At 37.9% G+C, this 23,504-nt stretch overlaps 1 long non-coding RNA gene across 1 annotated transcript; it reads left to right on the forward strand.

The window, feature by feature from the left end:
* The first annotated feature begins 4,891 nt into the window (after positions 1-4,891).
* LOC116480364 (uncharacterized) lies at positions 4,892-23,223 on the forward strand. Its single transcript, XR_004251267.2, has 4 exons — positions 4,892-6,135; positions 6,479-6,547; positions 6,853-6,901; positions 23,120-23,223. It is a non-coding gene; the product is annotated as an uncharacterized LOC116480364 (long non-coding RNA).
* The last annotated feature ends 281 nt before the right edge of the window (positions 23,224-23,504 follow it).

Genomic DNA, 23,504 nt, shown 5'->3' on the forward strand with positions numbered 1-23,504 from the left:
CATGAAAGAATTAATTAGAAAAATGAAATTTTTTGAAGGGATTGATTTACTCTTAATAAATTATAAGATATTGTAATTTTTTTAAAACCAAAGTTCAACTTTTATTGCATCTCATGGTTTTCAGTTTTCTCTTCCCTTTTAAGAGGCCCAAAATATTAATGCTCTCCTTCAATTCATTTTCAGCTAATATACATTTTTTCCCTCAAGTTCTGTTTGTTGTGTCCTGATGCTAACAATGTTTTCTTAAAGGTCTAAAGGAAATGTTTTCTTCCAACATAATATCCTGTGGACTGCAGAAGGTCTTTCCTTTTTTTCTCAGTAACTTGTCTGACAGATTTTTCATTTCATTGAAATAATTCCTATACCATTATTATTTAGTTTCCTTAGGAAAAAACCTAAGTTAAGGCCAGGTGCAGTGGCTCATTCCTGTAATCCCAGCACTTTGGGAGGCCAAGGTGGGTGAATCACCTGAGGTCAGGAGTTTGAGACCAGCCTGGCCAACATGGCAAAACCCCATCTCTACTAAAAATACAAAAATTAGCTAGGCATGGTGGCACATGCCTCTAATCCCAGCTACTCGGGAGGCTGAGGCAGGAGAATTGGTTGAACCTGGGAGGTGGAGGTTGCAGTGAGCTGAGACCGTGCCATTGCATTCCAGCCTGGGTGACAGAGCAAGACTCTGTCTCAAAAAAAAAAAGAAAAAAGAAAAAACTGAGTAAAAATATTTTTTTAAATTAAAGTTATTACATCTGTGGGTCTTTCTATATGTGCTTTTAAAGTCCTTGTGACATTGACTTACAGGGCTTTGACTCATGGGTCTATAAAGGGCACCAAATCCTGCTAAAGCTCAAACACTGAAGATGAGGCTTCAATTGCCTCATCTTCAGGCACCTAGAAGATGCCAATCAAAATAAATTGCACTCCTGAGACACAGGGCCAGAAATTAAAGCTATTCAACTCCTCAAGACCCAAGGACTATCGTGGAACAGGTGGGCATGTGGGATTGTAAGGGCCAATTTTGAGAGAAAATTATGTTCAGTTTCTCTATAAATTAACCATTAATGTCAAAGGCACACTGATGCAAGACCAGTATATGCCCTGTGTCAGATTAACAAGGTTTTCTTGAAGCGTTATCCAACACCTTAATAAAGGTTCTAAAGGTTATAAAAGGCTAATGGAAGTTACATCTTATGGTCAAGATTAAAATTTTATAGATTGTTTAGAAAATTTCAGAAAGCTAATTTAATTGGCTTCATGCTGTTTTTATTAGGGCTAATTATGTGGAAAATTCACTCTCCTCTCTTAAAGAATGCAGGTTTGTACCTTTTTTTGAAATCCTTGAGTTACCACTTTGGTTAAATGAATGACTTATTTTACAATGATCTGTGATCCTATTTTGTGATATCAAGTGTTTTAAACCTTTGATATTTGACAAACTATCCAAAAGCAAATTATAAATTATGTCTTTTTCTGACCTAATTAATACTTTAAGATATTAAGTTCCCTAAAGTCTAAAAATGACATAATTTGGCTTATTTGCTATAAATATTATATAGGAAGCATTGTTACATATGAAATGGTGTTTGGTTTTCTTTGGGCTGTATTTGTATAAATATGTTATTAGTGTATGTTCCAAAATTATGGGAAACTCCTATAATTCTGATATTACTTAGTATGCATTATCAGTAATAATAATTGCTTTGTTAAATTATTGTGTCCCACAGAGGTAACAAATTTCCTTGTCAATTGTGTGTTTTGACTATGGCTGCCCTAAAATTTTTGTCATCCATGGACAATTGTTGTCTTGTTTTTGTCCTCTTTAGAAGGTGGCTATATAATCAGCTATAAAACCTGACAGGTACTCTTGAATGCAGGGTTCTGATAACTTTGGAGACTGATATCAGAATAGAGAAAAAACTTTCAGGACTCATGGAGAGCCAAAATGTTCATAAAAATCAAGCAGAACAGGATTTAACTGTATGGACTGAACTAATAGAAGACTGAAGTAATTGTTTTTACTTTTTTCTTAAAATGTTACTGGTTCTTTGTTTTATTTCTCAGAGTCAAAGAAACATTTCTTTTAAGCTATTGGCAGCTTTTAACAATTAAGTATACTCCTATGAACAAAATTTGGAGCATATTTTTTTGTCTCTACCTGATTTCTCCAGAATTTGGAAACTATTCACGAGTATTCTTAATATATGTCAATATAGTTATTTGCATGAGTGCAAGAAGAATCTGTTTTCATTTGTAACAGGATACAATTAGAGAAACTGGTTATTTTACCAAGACTTTGACTGGAATGGTGTGCTTTCCTTTAAGGAATCAAACTTTACTTATACAGCCAATGAAAGCCCCTTGGGAAAACTGGCCTCGTATCTTGTCTACGCCGTCCCTGTACAGAATTCATGACCTGTGGTAAGTAAAGAATGTCACTTTCTGACAGACCCAGCAGCCTCGAGTTATCTTGGGACCTCAAGAGGAGAAGAATTCACCCAACTCATAGATATTTGATGGTACACATCCATGGCTGGGCTTGGCTTTAAAAAAAAATCTTATCTGAGATTCCTTCTATAGAACAAACTTCCATCAAAGTTTGTTGTACAAAATTTATGTATTTATTTATGTAGCTATATATTTATTTATTTTTTGAGATGGAGTTTCACCCTTGTCACCCACGCTGAAATGCAATGAAGCAATCTTGGCTCACTGCAACCTCCACCTCCTGGGTTCAAACAATTCTCCTGCCTCAGCCTCCCAAGTAGCTGGGACTACAGGTGCCCACCACCACACCCAGCGAATTTTTGTATTTTTAGTAGAGACAGGGTTTCACCATATTTGCCAGGCTGGTCTTGAACTCCTGATCTCAGGTGATCTGCCCACCTCAGCCTCCCAAAGTGCTGGGATTACAAGCGTGAGTCACTGTGCCCCTCCCATCAAAGTTAACTTAAAATGCCTATATGAAAAATAATTATTCTTGCTGCAGTTTATACAGATAATCTGGCCAGGCATAATGAAGCACATGGGTCCTACCATGATTTGTCTTTAGTAAACCTGGGAAACTGCAGAGAGAAAAATTATGTTTCAAAAACTATAGTACACCTGTTGTTAGATTCTAGTCTTGCTGAATGTTTTTCAATTTTTACTATTTTCTACAATTTGGACTGAATTCTAATTTTTCCTGACTTCAAGTCTCCAAAATAATGTTTTCAATTTTTCTTCTTTTTCTTTTCCCCTGCATTTTTGCTGATTAGTAATCACAAAGAATGTAGCAATGCTTTTTTAAAGCCCCACGAACTGAATCTAGACAACTTAATCTTCAGAAGAAAGTAAGAGCAATCTATTTACCTACATAAGCCACTTTCCTACCTGCCTACAAATGTATGGACTTCCAAGGAATGTGGCCTATATGAATTTTCCAGGATTGTTTATTTGTTTGTTGTTATTATTCTCTCTTCCTCTCCCTATTTTCTCTTCAAAGGACATGCAACTTCTCAACCTTCTAAAAATGGGATTTCCTAATAGCTTGTGACCTACCTATCTAGGAATAAACCATTCTAGCCGTGAGAGATCAGACAAAACCTGACACCAGAGACTCATTTTCTTTTAAAATTTTTTCTCTAAAACATTTTTAAAAGGAAAGGAGGGGGGAAATGTGAGAGGAAAAGAAATCTTGGGGCGCCAAAAGTCACTAAGCTAAAGGGAAGAGTCAAGCTGAGAAATGCTTAGGATAATTCTGTCTCTCTCCTCACTGAGATAAAATACATATCGGATTGCCTCCTTTGTAAAGGCTAATCAGAAACTCAAAAGATTGCAACGGTTTGTCTCTTACCTACCTGTGACTTGGAAGCCCCTTTCTGCTAGAGTTGTCCTGCCTTTCCAGACGGAACCAATGTACGTCTTACATATATTGATTGATGTCTCACATCTCCCTAAAATGTGTAAAATCAACATGTGCCCCAACCACCTTGGGCACATGTCATCAGAACCTCCTGAGACTGTGTCATGATCACACATCCTCAACCTTGGCAAAATAAGCTTTCTAAATTTAACTGAGACCTGTCTCAGATATTCAGCTTCACATATTCATCTCATCTTGGCCTCCTCAGCAACGTAGCAAGAGGTAGACAATCCATTTTTATTAACGACAACATTAAAGCAGAGAATATACTGTAGGAGACTGTCTCCAATACTTTCCAGAAGTGTTTTGCCACACCAAAATCAGTGGCATTTACTTTTGTGAGCAGATAATTTATCTGTGCTACCAACTTCACAACTGAGTGGAAATAAAGTAAGGTAGCAGAAAAAAAATACTCAATCATTTTAATTATGAGTTCATGGTTACCAATGTGCTAGGCACTATAAAATGATTTTGTCAGCAAATCTTTGCAACCCTATGATGCAAATTTGTTTTTACACATGAGGAAACTGGATTCAGCAAGGTGAGATGACTTGGGTCACAGAGCTTGGAGCAAGTGGAACAAGATTTTAAGCCCTGATATGTTTGCCTCAAGGCTTAGCTGTTTCCACTGTGAATACTGCTCTTTAAATTAAGACATGAACTCAACTGAAAATCTCCTTCTAACCCAGAGATATGAACCCACTAATAATCATCCCCAAAGCCATTCCTTATTTGCTGTTTTCTAGGGTGTGGAAACCTTGGCATTTCAGGATCCAGTCTCTGTTTGGGAGGCAATATAGCCTTAGAGTTAGGCGTATCTGCTAGATATAAAATGCAAAACCATGTAGCTTCATTATGTCTCAATTTCCTTATCACTACATTATTAAATTTGTATACTAATATTTACTAGGTTGCAGAAGGGATCAAATGGGAAAATTTATCTAAAGTACTTATCATAGTACTTGTCGTGAAGTAACTTATTGTCTCTTATGTAGTGCATGGTTTTTGAGGCATATGTTGCTAAATTACTCATTTTTGGCCAGCACCTGGGTCCAAGTTATCTGGGGCTTTGCCATTTGGAGTGTGATCAGAGGAACAGCAGCACTGGCCTCATCTAGGAGCTGGTTAGATCTACAGAATATCAATCACAGTTTCTGGCCTAGGCCTATTGAACAGAGACCTGCAAAGTAACAAGATATCCTCCAAAGATTTTTTATGTACATGAGATTTTGAGAAGCACTTAAACATAGGGTATTTTCTCATTATTGGCCTCTATAATAGGTAAGTCAGCTTACTTCCTCGCTTTCTATCCATCGTATTATCCCTCTATGTCTCAACAGACATACACATACATACAGGCACATACATATATCTATATATGTGTTTGTATGTGAATTTATATGTATACTCATTATATGTATGCTTTGTATCAGGCAGTATGATAAAAACTTAGGTTTGTTAGTGAACAAGAAAGTCTTTGCTCTCCTAGAATTTGATATCACTGGAGGACAAGCACCGTGATCAAAAGGGGAATCTCTCTGAGGGCCTAAGATTGAACCAGGAATAGGGATTCACAAGAAAGAAAGTAGACATCCCACCCAAAATTCATGAATTGGTCTTTCTACATAGCCAGTGGTAAGGTCTGATGAGCAGTCTCAGCCTCATCACATTAAAAATGTATTTCCATGGGCTTGGGAAATCCTGTGAATCCACAGGTTGTCAGTTGAATCAGCTCATAAAATAATTCTTGAGGCATCTTGGTCTAGATTAAATTCACTTTGGTGTGAGCTCAAGGGAGCCTCTAATTGTTCCACTAGAGGATTCAGTTTATAGCCTCTCCTCCTAAACTATGCTAGGTGAATGGAATTAAGAATTCTTAAAGTGAAGCTTGTTAATTAAAGCTTATTTATTACCATGCTTTGTAATCATACAGATTACTATTATCATTATATCATATATTACAACTATATGGTAATATCAATAATTATTATTCATTAGGTACTAGTAGATTATTATTCAATAGTCAATAATATCGCATTATAATCATATGTAATTATAATTTATAATATTATATTATTCATGCATCCTAATCAGATTTGTTAATGGTTTTGATTTTCTATTTCAAGATATAATAAAGTTTAAAGCTTGAGCTTTCCTCACAGATGTGATTCCTGGATTGATTGTTTCTGTATTTTGTAGCCTGATGTCTCATCCGAGAAGTTATTTACCAAGAGGTCAGTACTTAAATAAGTTCCATTAAGTCCTCCAAACTGAACAGCACTTTGTCTCATATTGCATTGATACATAGATTTTGGCATTTTTAAAACCTCTGATATCAGAGAAATAAGGAAGCCAATTTGCTAACCTAAGAAAAGTAACCTTTTTTGGTGGGCTGAGGAAGTTAAGGAAGCTGTCTTTGGCTCTTCCTGGGTGTACTGACTGATTTACATGCTTGCATTTACTTTTAAATTGTGTGGATATTGAAGTCTTCTCTCTCTTTATAGCTATGTTTGATTCACAACAAAGCATAAGGACCATTTTGAGCGGTGTATTGATTGGTGAACATTTGCTTTCCAGTATACAGGAATTCTATCTGGACACCATACCACCACATGGGAGAAGTCCTTTCATAAGCTTATCAGATAGGTACTGTCATTATTACTATTCTTTTAAGGGCAGAAACTAAAGCTCAGTAGTATTTATCACTTGAGCTTGTGAAGAAATGTTTTACCCAAAAGAGGCTGCATAGGTCAAACACTTAAATACATCCAATAAATATTCACCTAGATTAATTAATTGCTCTTTACCCAGTCTGAAGGTGGTGATAGGATATAGCCCAGTTTTCGTTGGGAATATTTTATCTTACCTAATTTTTTTTTCAGCTACACATATTCTTAGCTATGTTTTGTCTGAATTAGTATGGAATTAAAATTTTTTTCATTTTTTTACAGGAGCTTTATTGTGATATTACTTCCATACCACACAATTCACTCATTTAAAGTATGAACTTCAAGATTTTTAAATGTATCATTCCATTTATTTTTTTATTAATTTTTAAATTGTATAATTGACACATAGTAATTGCACATATTCATGGGGTACAATGTGATGTTTTAATATATAATGACCAAATCAGGGTAATGACCTTATCTATCACTTTAGACATTGATCAGTTCCTTGTGGTGATAATATTTAGAATCTTCCCTTCTAGCTGTCTTGAAGTATGTACTACGTTGTTATTTGCTATAGTCACTCTATTGTGTGATAGAACACCAGGACTTATTCTTCTGTTCTCACTGTAGCTGGCATTATCAATTTTTAAGGAATCGTGTTCTAATTTAATTTAGTCCCTGGATATGGAATATGGTTTATTTTCGTTTTTATTTTGATATAATTTATTTTGTCTTTTTATCACCTTACTAAAAGATTACCCACTTGCTAGCTATGTAAACCTGGGTGGGTTACTTACTAGCTCTGGGTCTCAATTTTCTCATCTAAAAATGGGGTAAATAACAATAATACATACTTCATAGGGTTGTTATAATAAATAATTAATTTTTTAAAAGTTACTATAACAGTGCTTGGCACATAATAAGAGCTATGTGTTTACCAAGAAAAAATTAAAGAGAGATAATATGTCCAGAAAATTAGCTTAATTATTTTCTAGATAATTTCTAATTAACTTTCTTTAATTATGAGAAATTGAAATAGCGAGGCACAGTGGCTCACACCTGTAATCCCAGCACTTTGGGAGGCCGAGGTGGGCAGATAGTTTCAGACCAGAAGTTTGAGACAAGCTTGGACAACATGGTGAACCTAGCCCCCATCACCACATCTCTACCAAATAATACAAAAATTAGCCAGGTGTGATCAAACCTGTAGTGCCAGCTACTTAGGAGGCTAAGATGAGAGGATTACTCGAGGTTGAGGCTGCAGTGAGCTAAGATTGCACCACTGCTCTCTAGCCTGGGCAAGAGAGTGAGATCCTGTCAAAAAAAAAAAAAGAGAGAGAGAAATTGAAAAATTGAAATACAAAATGCTGGCCCCTCAGTAGAAAAATCAACATTTTGTTTTTAGAACTATTTTCAAGGGGTTATTGGGAGGGTGCCATAGGGCTCATAGCCCTTCCCTTCTAGGCTGTAATTCTCCAACAGGGGTGTCAGTTATTGAGTGGCTGGCAGCATAACAGAGAATCTTCCAGAAAGTTGGTGACTGAAAAATGTTGTCTGAATTAATGAGGATTTAACTCATTCTTTCTCAGTAATTCTCCTGCAATTCTCAGCTTGGTCAAATGCCCCCTCCTCCAGATGTCCCTAGTTAGTCCAGATCCTTGTGACCACAGCAGTCAACCACAAAGTCACTGTGGTGGGAGAATTCTGACATAACTAGGAGTGCCTGGAAGAGGCAGAGGTTGATAGATGGTAACTTCCAGAAACCATACTACCAACTTCTGCATCTTCCAGTTAAGTAATTTGAAATAAATTTTTGAAAATGAGATGACTTCAGTATCCTGTTTGTATTATCATGAAGAAGCACACCAAAGTATCTCATGCAAAATAATAATGATAGGATAATACTTGGAATTTTAAATCATTTTGTCCAAAGAGTAGGGTTTTTTTTTTAAGATTTCTCTAGAGAAATCCAGTATTTAAAAAACATTGTTCAGCACATGCTTATTGAACAATCAGCAAAATAAAATTTGTCCACATTCAAAGCATTTTTTGAAAGTTGTAGATAAGTATTTTTTAAATATTGCCATTGTTTTAAAAAATATTTGTTGATGTCCGGGGTTCTTAGGGAGATATGCACTTAGCATATGAGTGTTCATGAATTTTAGTGTCATTATGGTTACTGCTATTATTACTGGTATTCTGATCTTTAATACTCTCCATTCCTCACCCTTCTACTTCTTACCATTATCCTTTTAGGTCCAATTGCAATCTTCCATGGCTTGCTCCAAGCCTGGCTTTTGGACTCGTGCTTCTCCCTACACCCCCAAGTCCAGCAAGAGTTTTCTGTTGGAATTTACTGCCAGAAACCAAGCTTAAATCTTGTTCATCACTCCCTCTAACCAGTAGCTAAATGGGATCAGCAAAACTAACCCAACAGCCACTCTGCACACACTTTAACCTCCAATGAAGTTATGGCAGCTGGGTCTCCAGCATTGTGTCTAAGAGAGTCATGGGGGGAAGATGAAGAGAATATGGGAAGAACGAAGTAGGTAGAAAGTTGAGGGCCGGGCGCGGTGGCTCACGCTTGTAATCCCAGCACTTTGGGAGGCCGAGGTGGGCGAATCACGAGGTCAGGAGATCGCGACCACGGTGAAACCCCGTCTCTACTAAAAATATAAAAAATTAGCCGGGCGTGGTGGCGGGTGCCTGTAGTCCCAGCTACTCAGAGAGGCTGAGGCAGGAGAATGGCGTGAACCCGGGAGGTGGAGCTTGCAGTGAGCCGAGATTGTGCCACTGAACTCCAGCCTGGGCGACAGAGCGAGACTCCGTCTCAAAAAAAAAAAAAAAAAGTTGATAAAGTTATGAATGAAAGCAGAGTAAAGGTGGGCAAATGAATATGAGAAGGGATCTGTTCCCTACTGAGACTTAGGTCACTGGTTGAGAAAAATATATGGAAAAGTGCAAGGGCCTAGTGAAGTAAACATGGGCACAATCTCTTTTCTCCTAAGAGTCTTTCAGTTTTCCTTTCATTAAATGTTTTTCTTTTTGAAAATGACATCTCAGAAAATTGTCTTTTTTTTTCCCACGACATCCTCGTTAGGTCTCTAGGATTTGATACTAACATAAGAAAACCTGTATAGTAAGATGTATTATGAGACCAAAGAAACCTAGTGGGTTATGTATTTCCTTTTGACTATTAGCTGTGTGGCTGCACTCTGTGATGAAAATAGATCACATTGTGGATAACACAGGATAATGTCAATATTAAATATTGTCTTTTTTTGTTTTGAGATAAAGTCTTGCTCTTGTCGCCCAGGCTGGAGTGTAGTGGTGCGATCTAGGCTCACTGCCACCTCTGCCTCCCAGATTCAAGTAATTCTCCTGCCTCAGCCTCCCGAGTAGCTGGGATTACAAGTGCCCGCCACCATGCCTGGCTAATTTTTGCATTTTTAGTGGAGACGGGGTTTCACCACATTGGCCATGCTGGTCCTGAACTCCTGACCTCAGGTGGTCTGCCCCCCTTGGCCTCCCAAAGTGCTGGGATTACAGGCATGAATCACCGCACCCAGCCTGTTTTTAAAAATGTTGTTGATGTCCTGGATTCTTATGGAGATATGCAGTTAGCATATGGGTGTTCATGGGGTAAATTATATTTCCTCTTAGTGCCTGTATTCGCTTGCTAGAGCTGCCTTAACAAGATACTACAGACTGGATGGGTTAAACAATGGTAATTTATTGTGTGGGAAGTCCAGAGCCTGGATGTCTGAGACGAAGGTGTCAGCAAGGTTGGTTCCTTCTGAAGATTATGGAGAATCTTCCATGCCTTTCTCCTAGCTTCTGGTGGTTTGCCCACAATCTTTGGCTTGTAGAAGCATCACCCCATGTCTGCCTTCATCTTCATATGGCATTCTCCCTGCATGTGTGTCTGTGTCCACATTTCCACTTTTTGTAATAACACTGGGGATACTGAAAGAGGGGCCTACTCTCCTCCATTGTGATTTCATCCTAAGTAATTAAATCTGCAATCACACTGTTTCCAAATAAGGTCACATTCTGAGGTACTGGGAGTTAGGACTTCAACATATGAATTTTAAGGGGACACAATTCAGTCCATAACAGTGCCAGTTCAGGAAAATTTAACTTAATTTACTGTTCTTGGAAACCTATCATTTAGGTTGAGGGTTCTTTCTTGGATAGGACTTCTTAATGAATAAAACCCATTAGCTTAAAAATTTTTAATTAACAAAGTACCATTTCCAAGCTACCTACATAGAAACTTTCACATGTATCTCACATGGAAAAACCTACCTATATGAAGTGGAAGTCATCATCCAGCTAAATTTGTAATGAGTGAAGAGAGCACAGGTGAACACAGGAGTCCAAGTTGTTCCTCCCATAGGTCAGTCCTAAAATCAAGAAGTCATCTTTCAATGTCAATGTCAGGTCCCAGTTGCCTGAAGAAATCCTGATGGTTTGTTTTTGTTTTTCCAAGATAATTACTGTCTGGGCTAATGGTCTGTTTTTGATAGACTATTTCTGTCTTGACTGGATAAATTCTTTCCAAGTCTGTCTTCACCCCTTCTCCTATTGGTTAAAGGAAATCCTTTGTGAAGCTTGTCTCCAATCTCTAGATATGGGGTCTGGTAACAGATAATCTACTCATTCTTTTCTGTGCACTTTGTCTTTAAGGAGCAGCGGAGGCTGGGGAGAGGTAATTCCACTTCTGTTTCATCTCTAGAATATATACACACACCCTATGAAAACATTTAGTCCTAACCAAATGTACTCCACACCTATCACCCTCTCCCTACCCCCGACACGTGTATACACACATGCACACACACACACAAGCTCTCTCTTCCTGTGTTGTGGGAAACTTTTAGGGGCAGTTGCACATGGAATCTTCTTAAAACTCCCTGAGCAGTTTGAGGCTATTGTATTATACTTGAAAATGAAGAGTATCTTATTTTTAACATTGAACTGTTAATGCACGCAGGGAATTCGGAAGAAATGTGAGTCTGATGAATAGATGATTAGAGAAAACGCCATAGGGTTAACTGGAGTACAAACAGCAGGAGAATCATGAAGTAATTGTATTTGGAGTTTTTGAATAGCTAAACTTTCAAATTTGTTTTTTAGATTCTGGTAGGAAAATATACAAGCTGTTTCTCCTCCCCTAGAAAAAGCTGGTATCAGAAATAAGTCAAAATTGTAGACATGTCTTTTTCCATTTACTAAAATTCTTATGGAATAAGTACTTCCAATTATCCAAGGAGGAATTTTGAATATTATGCACGTGTGCTTGCATGATTGAGAGAGAATTTTTGCGTCTATTTTTTGTAAAAATACAAAATACATGTATTTATAGAAGGGAAAGTTTAAAAAGTAAGATAAAGTGTGATTCTTTATTTTGAGCTTATTTTAGATTTTTTCTTTCAAAATCATGAATTTAAAAGAAAATAGTATTTATCCAAATATTTCAAGATTCCTTTCATTAACTACCATCAAGGCACTATTCTTTTCTTATGAGACCTTGCTCCTGGTTTCTGTGGCACCATGAGAGTGATTCAATAGGAGCAAATGAACAGTTACACACAAATACACACCCAGGCACACTTAAATGTTGGCATTCCTCTTTCCAAGTCTCACATCCTTAAAGACAGAGTTAATGTTTGTGCTAAAGATAGTGGTGTTCACTGAACATTGCATTGCTGTCCATATTTCTCAACCTCCTTGCAATTATGCAGGACCTTGTGATTCGTTTTGGTCAATGGTTGTGGGTGGAAATGATGTGTAATGTTTGCCATTTTAACATAGCAGATGTGTAATGTTTGCCATTTTAACACAGCAGCCTACTCAGCTAATACAAAGGTTTTACACATCATATACCACAACATGCTTTAATTGTTCAAATATCCACAATTTTATCTTCCTGGTGTGAAAAAGATCTAAAAGGTGTATTCTGACGGTCATGGACTCTCAGTCTTGGGTCATCTTTCTAGCTGGGGAAGAGGAGGAGGCTGACACATCTTTCTAGCTGGGAGGTCTATAATTTTTTAAAAGACAGACAAATTAGAGCAACTGGCCCATTGTAAGAGGACAAGGTGACCACTTGAATAGAATTTTAGGGTGCTAAACGATGCCTTTTTCACTTAGAGCACACTAGGGCTACACAGAACATTAATTATCTTAGCTTAATTTAAACACATTTTTAAACTTCCAATTCACGTGTTTAACACTGAAATGTTCAAGCATTTGAATCCTTCTGCTACATTTTAAAGATTCAACACTGGCAGCCGTTGCATTATCTCAAAAGAAAATGCACCTTAAAATCAATTAGTCTTGTTCCATTTGAACATGCAACTCGTTATAATAAAACATTTAAATATTCCCTTCAAAAATTAATGTTTGACAATTATTGGGCCTACTAAAATTATCTTCCAAGAAAGCAATTTCTCAAAGAAACAGTATAAGAGGAAGAAACTGGCCCTACCTCATATTGTGGCAGGACAGCCCACCTTCCTCTCTGCACTGTGATGTTTCCAAGATTGCAGCTTCTATGACACTCAATAATTAGGAATATAATCAGTCATTTTCATTGCAGTAAATAGTGCAGTGTAGAGTCCCCACCAGCGTTCTGCTTCACCATCTGAGGTCCCAATTAAAATCAAAGAAGGAAGAGAGGATCTACTACTTGAAAGTATCCCACTGATACATTGTTAAAAAAAATTTTTTTTTTAATAGTTTTGTTCCAGCCATACCAGCTGGAAGTAATTTCCTTTTAACTATTAAATAGAACTTCCTCTTTTGGCATTCTGTAACACTTGCATTTATCTCCAGCTTAGTTAATTGTAGCAAATGTTTCTAATATTTCAGAAAACTCCAAGTGCAAATCATTAATATAGAAACATAAAAGACATTTAATACCATTAATCTTCCCCACAATTTAAAAGATTAAATTTAAATTTAAATATAGGATTAAATAGGATTAAAGATTAGCGCTATCTGCTTCAGAACCAAAGGTGTAATTCTATGTTTCCCTTGGGTACTGCAGCTAAAGAAATGCAAAAACTTTGTGTTTTCTTAACTAAAGGAGCTATTGAGAGGGGAAACCTGTTAATTCCCTGCATCCAAAAGGCTGACTACATTTATGTTTTTATATGTACAGATGTTCCTAGTTTGAAATATCAAGACTCATAGAGTTGAGCTGACAAATTTAAAACTGTCTGCAATTTTGGATTTCCAAGCACTATGCAAGGCACTAGACAATAGTGAAGAAAACTGTACATGAGTTGTGTCACCATGGTGCTTGGAATAGTGATGGAGACAGAGATTACACAAATAATGTAAAATTATATTTGTGATAAGGACAGTAAATGAATGGCATTTGGAGCCATAACATCATTTAGCCAAAGGATGTGATATATAACTTGCAGACCAGGCAAACTTTCCTTGAGAGAGTGATGATAGAGATGAAATCTGAAGGTTTACTTTCAGCAAATGAAGTGGGAGAGGAAAAGTGTCCCAGGCAAAGACAACAGTATGTGTTAAGGACTTGTGTTCAGATGATATGCAGACATTACATTTTTAAGATCTAGAAGTTTGATTTGAGTCCTTTTCCATTATCTCCTATGTCTTTGCATGCTCAAAGCTTCTTGAATATATGGCATGTAGTTATGCTAACTGATATGATGTTCTTGTCTACTAAATCTGTATTATTTCTAAGTCTGCTTTTATTGATCGATTTTTATCTTTATTATGGGCTATATATTCCTGCTTCTTTGTAACTAAGGTAAATTTTAATTATATGCTAGAAAATGTGAATTTTACCTTTTTGGGAGTTGAATATTTTTGTATTTCTATGCATATTCTTGAATTTTGTCATAGGATGCTGTTAAATTATTTGGGAACAGTTTGCTTCTGTTTTTTGTTCTTAAGATTTGTTAAGTGGGAACAGAGCTGCCTTTAGTAGCCAATTTCGCCCTTTTAGTAAGGTAGTAATATTTTTAGTATTCTATCCAGTGCCCCTTGAATTAAGAGGGTTTCCTGTGGGGAAAAGACAGAGACATCAGACTGTTACTGTGTCTATGTAGAAAGAAGTAGACATAAGAGACTCCATTTTCTTCTGTACTAAGAAAAATTCTTTTGCCTTGAGATGCTGTTAATCTGTAACCCTACACTCAACCCTGTGCTCCCTGAGACATGTGCTGTGTCCACTCAGAGTTAAATGGATTAAGGGCTGTGCAGGATGTGCTTTGTTAAACAAATGCTTGAAGGCAGCATGCTTGTTAAGAGTCATCACCACTCCCTAATCTCAAGTACCCAGAGACACAAAACACTGCGGAAGGCCGCAGGGACCTCTGCCTAGGAAAGACAGGTATTATCCAAGGTTTCTCCCCATGTGATAGTCTGAAATATGGCCTCGTGGGAAGGGAAAGACCTGACCGTCCCCCAGCCCAACACCCGTAAAGGGTCTGTGCTGAGGAGGATTAGTAAAAGAGGAAGGAATGCCTCTTTGCAGTTGAGATAAGAGGAAGGCATCTGTCTCCTGCTCGTCCCTGGGCAATGGAATGTCTCCCTGTAAAACCCGATTGTATGTTCCATCTACTAGGAGAAAACCGCCTTAGGGCTGGACGTGAGACATGCTGGAGTGAATACTGCTTTTTAAAGCATTGAGATGTTTATGTATATGCACATCAAAAGCACAGCACTTTTTCTTTACCTTGTTTATGATGCAGAGACATTTGTTCACGTGTTTTCCTGCTGACCCTCTCTCCACTGTTACCCTATTGTCCTGCCACATCCGCCTCTCCCAGAAATGCCCGATAATGATCAATAAATACTGAGGGAACTCAGAGACTGGTGCTGGCAGGGGTCCTCCGTATGCTGAGCGCCGGTCCCCTGGGCCCACTTTTCTTTCCCTATACTTTGTCTCTATGTCTCTTTCTTTTCTCAAGTCTCTCGTTCCACCTGACGAGAAACACCCACAGGTGTGGGGAACACCCACAAGGTATTCTCAGCTCTGGGTGAGCCCTAGGGGTTGTTTCCCCTGCTCCTTGGGTGTTTCTTTTTCCAGCCTTGGATAATTTGCTCACATGCATATCCTGATCAATATTTGGCTGAATACTCAAGGGGGACCCTCTGCAGATCTCTGGGTTTTCTTTCCCTGTGGTTCTCTCCTCTGCAGTAGTCTGCCCCGTCCAACTAAATAACAAACAGACAGTGAGACTCTAGAAAAGAAAATAGTATTTATTCAGGAGTAGCATTGCAATGGGAATATTCATACCATGTAAATTATGTGCATATTCAAAGAGGTTGAGGCAATGGGGAGTTTTTAAAAGCAAATGAGGAGGATTACCTAGGTTTTTTTTTATTTTTATTTTTTTTAAATCAATCATCCTTGCCTACAAAGATCAATAACAAGGGCAAATCAGTCCAAGGTTAAACAGAAAGTTGCTGGGCAGACGCCCTTGCAGAAGCATTTACTGGACAAGGTTGTGGTGACCTTTGTGCAAGATTGTGGTTTTTTCAGTCTGTTTTGATAGTTTTTGTTATCAGATAAACATGCATGAGAGCCCTCCCTTCATGGCCTTCCTCAGGTCCATTTTGTCAGAGCATGACACAAGTAACTCCATTTTGATTCTGACAGCTTTGACAGCCTTGTCAACTCTTGCTTCCTTGGCCTCTTTGAACTCTCAGATCCATCTCCTCAACTCAGGAAAGTCAATGGACTGCTCCTAGGTTCTTCATCTTTTTCTATTTTGTGCTGCTGTAACAAAATACAAGAGACTGGGTAATTTATAAAGAAAAAAATTAATTTTCTCACAGTTCCAGAAGCTGAAAAATCCAAGATCAAGGCACTAGCAGGTTTGATTGTCTGGTGAGGGTTGCTCTCTGCTTCCAAGATAGTGCTTTTGTTGCTGCATTCTCTGGAGGGGAGGAAAACTGTCTTCTCACATGTATGGCAGGAGGTGGAGGGGCAAGTGTGAAGCATCTTTTATAAGGGCCATAATCCCACTCACAAAGGAGGAGCTCTCATGGCCTAATTGCATGTTAAAAGCTCCACCTTTTAATACTCTCATATTGGCCAGTAAGTTTTAACACCTAAATTTTGGAGAGTACACATTCAAACCATTGCACCCTCCCTGCACTGCAGCCTGAAAACTCTTTAGGCAGTGAGCTGATCCAACTGCAGGGCTCGCCTCATTTGCTTTCCTTGTCTCAGGAATTGCAGTCCTGTGCTACCAGTGTCTACAAGCCATTGTTTTATGTCTTGTCCATTTTTGTGGTTGTTTCACATGGAAGGGTAAATTAAGTCCCTGTTATTCCATCATGGCAGGAAGTGGAAGTTTGAAAGACTGATAAAACACCCGTGTGGCTAGAATTACATGCTGCCAGATGAGACCAGAGGAGTAGACTAGCAGCAAGCAGATTTTCCAATTTGAAAAATATTAATGCATCTTTTTCTCTTTGCCTTTTCATGTACACAATGTGTAGATGCTAGCATAAGGCACCTGTTTACTTGGAGCGGGGGGATGTGACATAGAAGAGACACAGAAGCATCCTTACTTTATTATTATTTGAGACACAGTCTGATTCTGTCACCCAGGCTGGAGTGCAGTGGTGCAATCTCAGCTCATTGCAACCTCCGCCTCCTAGGTTCAAGCAATTCTTTTGCCTCAGCCTCCCGAGTAGCTGGGACTATGGGTGCCTGCTACCAAGCCTGGTAATTTTTGCATTTTTAGTAGAGATGGGGTTTCACCATGTTGCACAGGTTGGTCTTGAACTCCTGACCTAAGGTGATCCACCCACCTTGGCCTCCCAAAGTACTGGGATTACAGGCATGAGCCACCATGCTCGGCCTGCTATATTGATATTGAGGGTACAAGGTGAACTGGGAGACCTGGAGAGCCTAGCATGGTGCAAAGAGGGCATGGTACCAGGGGATTTGGTGTGGTCAAGGCTAGCAGAAAAGAAGGGTGATGGGAAGAGTGTGGGGAAAAGAAAGAGAGATCAGTTACTGTGTCTGTGTAGAAAGAAGTAGACATAAGAGACTCCATTTTGTTCTGTACTAAGAAAAATTCTTCTGCCTTGAGATGCTGTTAATCTGTAACCCTACACCCAACCCTGTGCTCCCTGAGACATGTGCTGTGTCCACTCAGAGTTAAATGGATTAAGGGCTGTGCAGGATGTGCTTTGTTAAACAAATGCTTGAAAGCAGCATGCTTGTTAGGAGTCATCACCACTCCCTAATCTCAAGTACCCAGAGACACAAAACACTGCGGAAGGCCGCAGAGACCTCTGCCTGGGAAAGACAGGTATTGTCCAAGGTTTCTCCCCAGGTGATAGTCTGAAATATGGCCTCATGGGAAGGGAAAGACCTGACCGTCCCCCAGCCCGACACCCATAAAGGGTCTGTGCTGAGGAGGATTAGTAAAAGAGAAAGGAATGCCTCTTTGCAGTTGAGATAAGAGGAAGGCATCTGTCTCCTGCTCGTCCCTGGGCAATGGAATGTCTCGGTGTAAAGCCCGATTGTATATTCCATCTACTGAGACAGGGGAAAACCGCCTTAGGGCTGGAGGTGGGACATGCTGGCAGCAATACTGCTCTTTAAGGCATTGAGATGTTTATGTATATGCACATCAAAAGCACAGCACTTTTTCTTTACCTTGTTTATGATGCAGAGACATTTGTTCAGGTGTTTACCTGCTGATCTTCTCTCCACTATTATCCCATTGTCCTGCCACATCCCCCTCTCCAGGAAATGCCCGATAATGATCAATAAATACTAAAGGAACTCAGAGGCTGGTGCCAGCGTGGGTCCTCCATATGCTGAACACCCGTCCCCTGGGCCCATTTTTCTTTCTCTATACTTTATCTCTGTGTCTCTTTCTTTTCCAAGTCTCTCATTCCACCTAACAAGAAACACCCACAGGTGTGGAGGGGCAACCCATCCCTTCAGAAGAGTAGCACTTTATGATCACTACTGGGAGAGTCCCAGAACAACCACTTCATGCACAGGCCAGCCAGGACCCACAGAACTCTGAGGGGTTTCAAACAGTCTTATTTCTCTTTTCTTCAGCAGCATGAGATCTTGTGTTATCTTTACTTTTCTCATAAACTTCATTGTCACCTAGGAGGAAGGTTAAGAGAGGGGACAGAACTCTGATTTGGGATTTTCCTGGCTCATTTAAATAGCCTAAGTTACTTAGAGACTGTTTAAATGGGCATACACCAAAATTTTTCCATCTTTTGACTTACCAGATTCTTTTTCCTTTGATACTTCTCAGAATGAGGTCTTTTAAGTAAATGAGGTCTTTTATGGTCTTTTAAGTAAGTGAGGTCTTTTACTGATGAGGTCTTTGAAGACCAGAACAGTAAATAAAAAATAAAGGAAGTTTTTTATATTTTTATTTTATTTTATTTTTTAGACATCTGAATGTTGTGTGAGTAAATCTGCAACCTCACCATAAAGTTAAGAATATCTGTTTTAGGGTCAGGCACAGTGGCTCACGCTTGTAATCCCAGCACTTTGGGAGGCCGAGGTGGGTGGATCACGAGGTCAGGAGATTGAGACCATCCTGGCTAACATGGTGAAACCCCATCTATACTAAAAATACAGAAAATTAGCTGGGGGTGCGTGTTGGCGGGTGCCTGTAATCCCAGCTACTCAGGAGGCTGAGGTGAGAGAATGGCGTGAACCCGGGAGGCGGAGCTTGCAGTGAGCCGAGATTGTGCCACTGCACTCCAGCCTTAGCGACAGGGCGAGACTCCGTATCTCAAAAAAAAAAAAAAATTCTGTTTTAATAATGGGAGTCAGTTATGTTTTTTAAGCATAGGTAGTTGGTGTGAGGGACAAGATCATATTGGTGTCTTCAAAAGTTCAAAGTTAATTTCAAAAGTTCACTCAGCCAAAATAAGTGAACTATTAAAGCTTAGAGATCTTTCAGAGACTATTATAGTACCAAATGCCAAAATTGATTGGAAATACTCAGATTTTAAGAAAATATTTTATGATAATCTGTAGTATATATTTATATAAATATGTATTTATTTATATGTATATTTGTATCTGTAGAGTTTACCACTATTCCAAGGCACCTGGATGACCATGCTACTAATATAATAATGTTAGAAGAAAGGCAAATCTCATTTTTATAAATGCTAACCCATTTTGAATTCAAACCACTATTTTTTAAAACTTCTCATCTCTTTTCAGTGGAAGAACCGCCTACTCCAAGAAATTTTTTAAAAAATTACAATAGTTATTTTTACTACATGTATCAAAGTGCATTGCCTAAGGCCATGTACTCTTTCAGGAAGTGAAAATCCATAAAAATAATTCTATACTAAGAGGTATGTCACCGTTCTTTCTCAGGCCGGAGGCTCCATCCTTACCTTGGGCATTCCCAAGTGTCCAATCTGATTGTTAACTGTCACAATTTATGAAGTTCTTTAAATACACCTTATCTGGATGGTTGGTAAATCAGAATAATAAGGATATTTGGCCCTTGAATTAATTAGTAGCTGCTTGATTTGATGAATCTCTTCTAGTCCCTACTTCAGCTGGTACTATTTTATAAATCTTACTTATGGAAATGGCTGACACAAAGTTTTCTAGTAATTTTGCTTCTTATTACTGGTTGTATTAGTCCTGTCTCATGCTGCTAATAGAGACCTACCTGAGACTGGGTAATTTATAAAGGAAGGAGGTTTAATTGACTCACAGTTCAGCATGGCTGGGAAGGCCTCAGGAAACTTACAATCATGGCAGAAGGGGAAACAAACACATCCTTCTTCATATGGCAGCAAGAAGGAGAAGTGCCAAGCAAAGTGGGAAAAGTCTCCTATAAAACTATCAGATCTCATGAGAACTCACTCACTATCATGAGAACAGCATGGGGATAACTACCTCCATGATTCAATTACCTCCCACCAGGACCCTCCCATGGCATATGGGGATTATGGGAACTACAGTTCAAGATGAAATCTGGGTGAGGACACAGCCAAATCATATCACCAGTGATCGCTTTTCTCATGTACCTAATGCAGGAAGAAAATTTAGGTTTTACATTCTGAAGTGCTATTCCATCTTTAAAAATTGGAACTTTATTTCTGCTTGAATGTCCCATTCCATATTTTAATGTAAGTGGATTTGAATTAAGTAGATTTCTTTGTTTTATTTTTATTACACAGGTAATATATGAATATATGAGTGCTCAGAAATAATTGAAAGATATAGATAAGTAAAATAGAATTAAAAAGTCACTTATACCAACAACAGCCAGGAAGTAATCACTGTTATCTTCATCTTATTGTATATTCTTCAGATTTCATATTATTGTTATTTGTAAATATAAAAAGACATCATGCTTCTTTTGTTTAGCAATATATTATTAACCTTCTTTGCCAGTAAATATTATTTTAAAACATTATTTTAAAAGGCTGTTCCATTATATGAATATGCCGTACATTACTTAATAAAGCCCTCATTTTTGGATGTTCAAGTTCTTTTAATTTTTTAAAAATATTGCAAACATAACTACACAATTTAACAAACACAGTTGCAAAAACAGGTAAATGTTTGCATATATCATGAACTGCTTTCTTCAAATTAATTGGGAAATGTGTAATGAACTCATATGACTTAAAATTGACCCCTGTTGCCATTTTCCTAATCATGGAAAAGAGTAAAATATGTAAGTTACCTTTCCACCCACATCACAGAAAAATGCCACATAGCAATGCTACAGTGAGGCATCTAGACAGTCAATTATGCATCCTCAAACTCCCAGTCGGACTAATTAAGTTTGCATAACCTGTTTCACCATGTGGCTTGGTTCACAAGGTATGGACTGCTAATGACCAAATGACTTATTAAAACATAATGTACTAAAACAAGTTAAAAACAATAATAATAAAGCTCGACTTGGATAAATCTACTGGTAAAATAAACTACAATTTATAGGACATTTGATAGGAAAGATAACAGCTTTTATTCCTGTACATTAGCTGTGAATTTTGATTCCATTTTTGGCTAGGTCCTGACTGGAGCATACAGGAAGCATCCAGTAATCAGTTTGCTCCTAGAGTCCTAATGGTAAAATACAAGGCAGATGAGCTAATGACTGAATTGTGGAAAGGGTCCCAGGGAGACCAGGGCTGCATAGTTCCTGTTTCTTCATTCCCTTTTCTATGTTAAGAACAGGAGAGAGAGAGAGAATGAGGGAGAAAAAGGGGAGAGGCAGAAAGAGAGAGAGAGGCACTGATTGGCTTGGCCCAGGAAATACTCAAGCAGATAATTTTTGGTTATTTCATCTTTTAGATCCCTGTGTCTTTGACTCTTAGAGGATCAGTTGGCGCAAACAATTTAGAAAGTAAACCCACCAAGAAATAAGCTTTAGGCAATGCATTTGGAGCCCATCAGAGAGTATAACTATTTTGGTAGTAATTATAAGTGCAAAGTGGAAAACTAAAACTCACATGTCCAGATCTGTCTCTGATTACAAGTCTGAAAGATAGAGAAAATGAGCAGTATAATTTAAAGGCAGCTGGCAAGTGCAGTTTTATTTCCAGATGACGTTGCCAGAAAGCTCTTCTGGTTTAAAAACACAGTCATAATTTTTAAAACAAATCAAAATGTTAACATTTTTTACTTCCATTTATTTATTTAAAAGATATGAATATAATATAATATATTATATTATATATATATATATCAGGTATACCAATGTGTAATACAGAGGAAATTAATTAATAATATAAAATGTACCAAAGAATATAGAAAATAATACTATGAATACTCATGGCTAGACAAATACTGCCAAGGCTGTTTGTGTTTCCTCAGCAATTGCTTCATGACATGTATAAGCATTGCTAAATATTATGTAACAATTTTGTATATTCTTTAACTTTATATAAATACATTTTTTCTGTATGTATTTTTCTGTAACTTGATATTATATTTGTAAGAATAACCATATTAATACCTGTAGCACTACGTCATTTGTTATAATGTCTGTTTTGCTTTACATTAATATAACTATATATAGGTATTTTGGTTTTTATAAGTTAATATATGTTTTTCTATGTATGTAAGTCACAGATTTGTATGTGCTTTTGCTTTATTTTATGTATGCCTCTTGCTATGATGTGAATGTTTGTGTCTCCCCAAAATTCAAATGTTGAAACCTAATCTCCAATCCAAGAGTATTAAGAGGTAGAGACTTTGGGAGGTGATTAGGTCATGAGGGCTCCACCCTCATTAATAGGACTAATTCCCTTATAAAAGAGGCTTCAGGGAGTCTGCCCTGTTTCCATGTGAGGACACCTAGAAAGCAACATCTTCGAGGAATGAGCTCTAACCAGACACTAAATCTGCTGGGAGTTTTATCTTGAACTTCTCAGCTCCACAACAGTGAGCAACAAATTACTATTATTTTTTTCTTTCCAGAGTAAATGAATTATGATACTACCAGGGTCAAAGTGAATTTGACTTTCAATTTTATATAATCCACCAATGACAATTCTCTTTTTAAACTCTTAGCAGCTCTTTGGGGGATGGAAGAAGACCATGAAGCTCTAAGTGCTTCAGAGGAATGGGGTTGCCAAAACAGATGTGAGAGGCCCCGAGAGGAGGCTGGGCCACTGCTGAAGGTAAAGATCCAATTCACAGTTCTAGCTAAAGTTGACCATACCCATAGTTTTAATAAAGTAACAACTATTTCTCCTAAGTATTTGCTATTGCCTGTGTAAGAAGCAAATATACTGTTGGCTTAGAAAATAATGGGTTATTGTTTTCCTTTTGAATACAGTTTTCTTTTTCTTTTTTACTTTATTTTTCTTACCTCCATGCAGCACCAGAACAGATGAATCCAGTTTTCTGTGCATGTATTCTCCGGGGAGAGTCAGGGGGGAAATTTTTACTTTTG

The sequence above is a fragment of the Hylobates moloch genome, unplaced genomic scaffold, assembly GCF_009828535.3.
Source record: "Hylobates moloch isolate HMO894 unplaced genomic scaffold, HMol_V3 SCAFFOLD_3, whole genome shotgun sequence".
Classification (NCBI taxonomy): Eukaryota; Metazoa; Chordata; class Mammalia; order Primates; family Hylobatidae; genus Hylobates; species Hylobates moloch.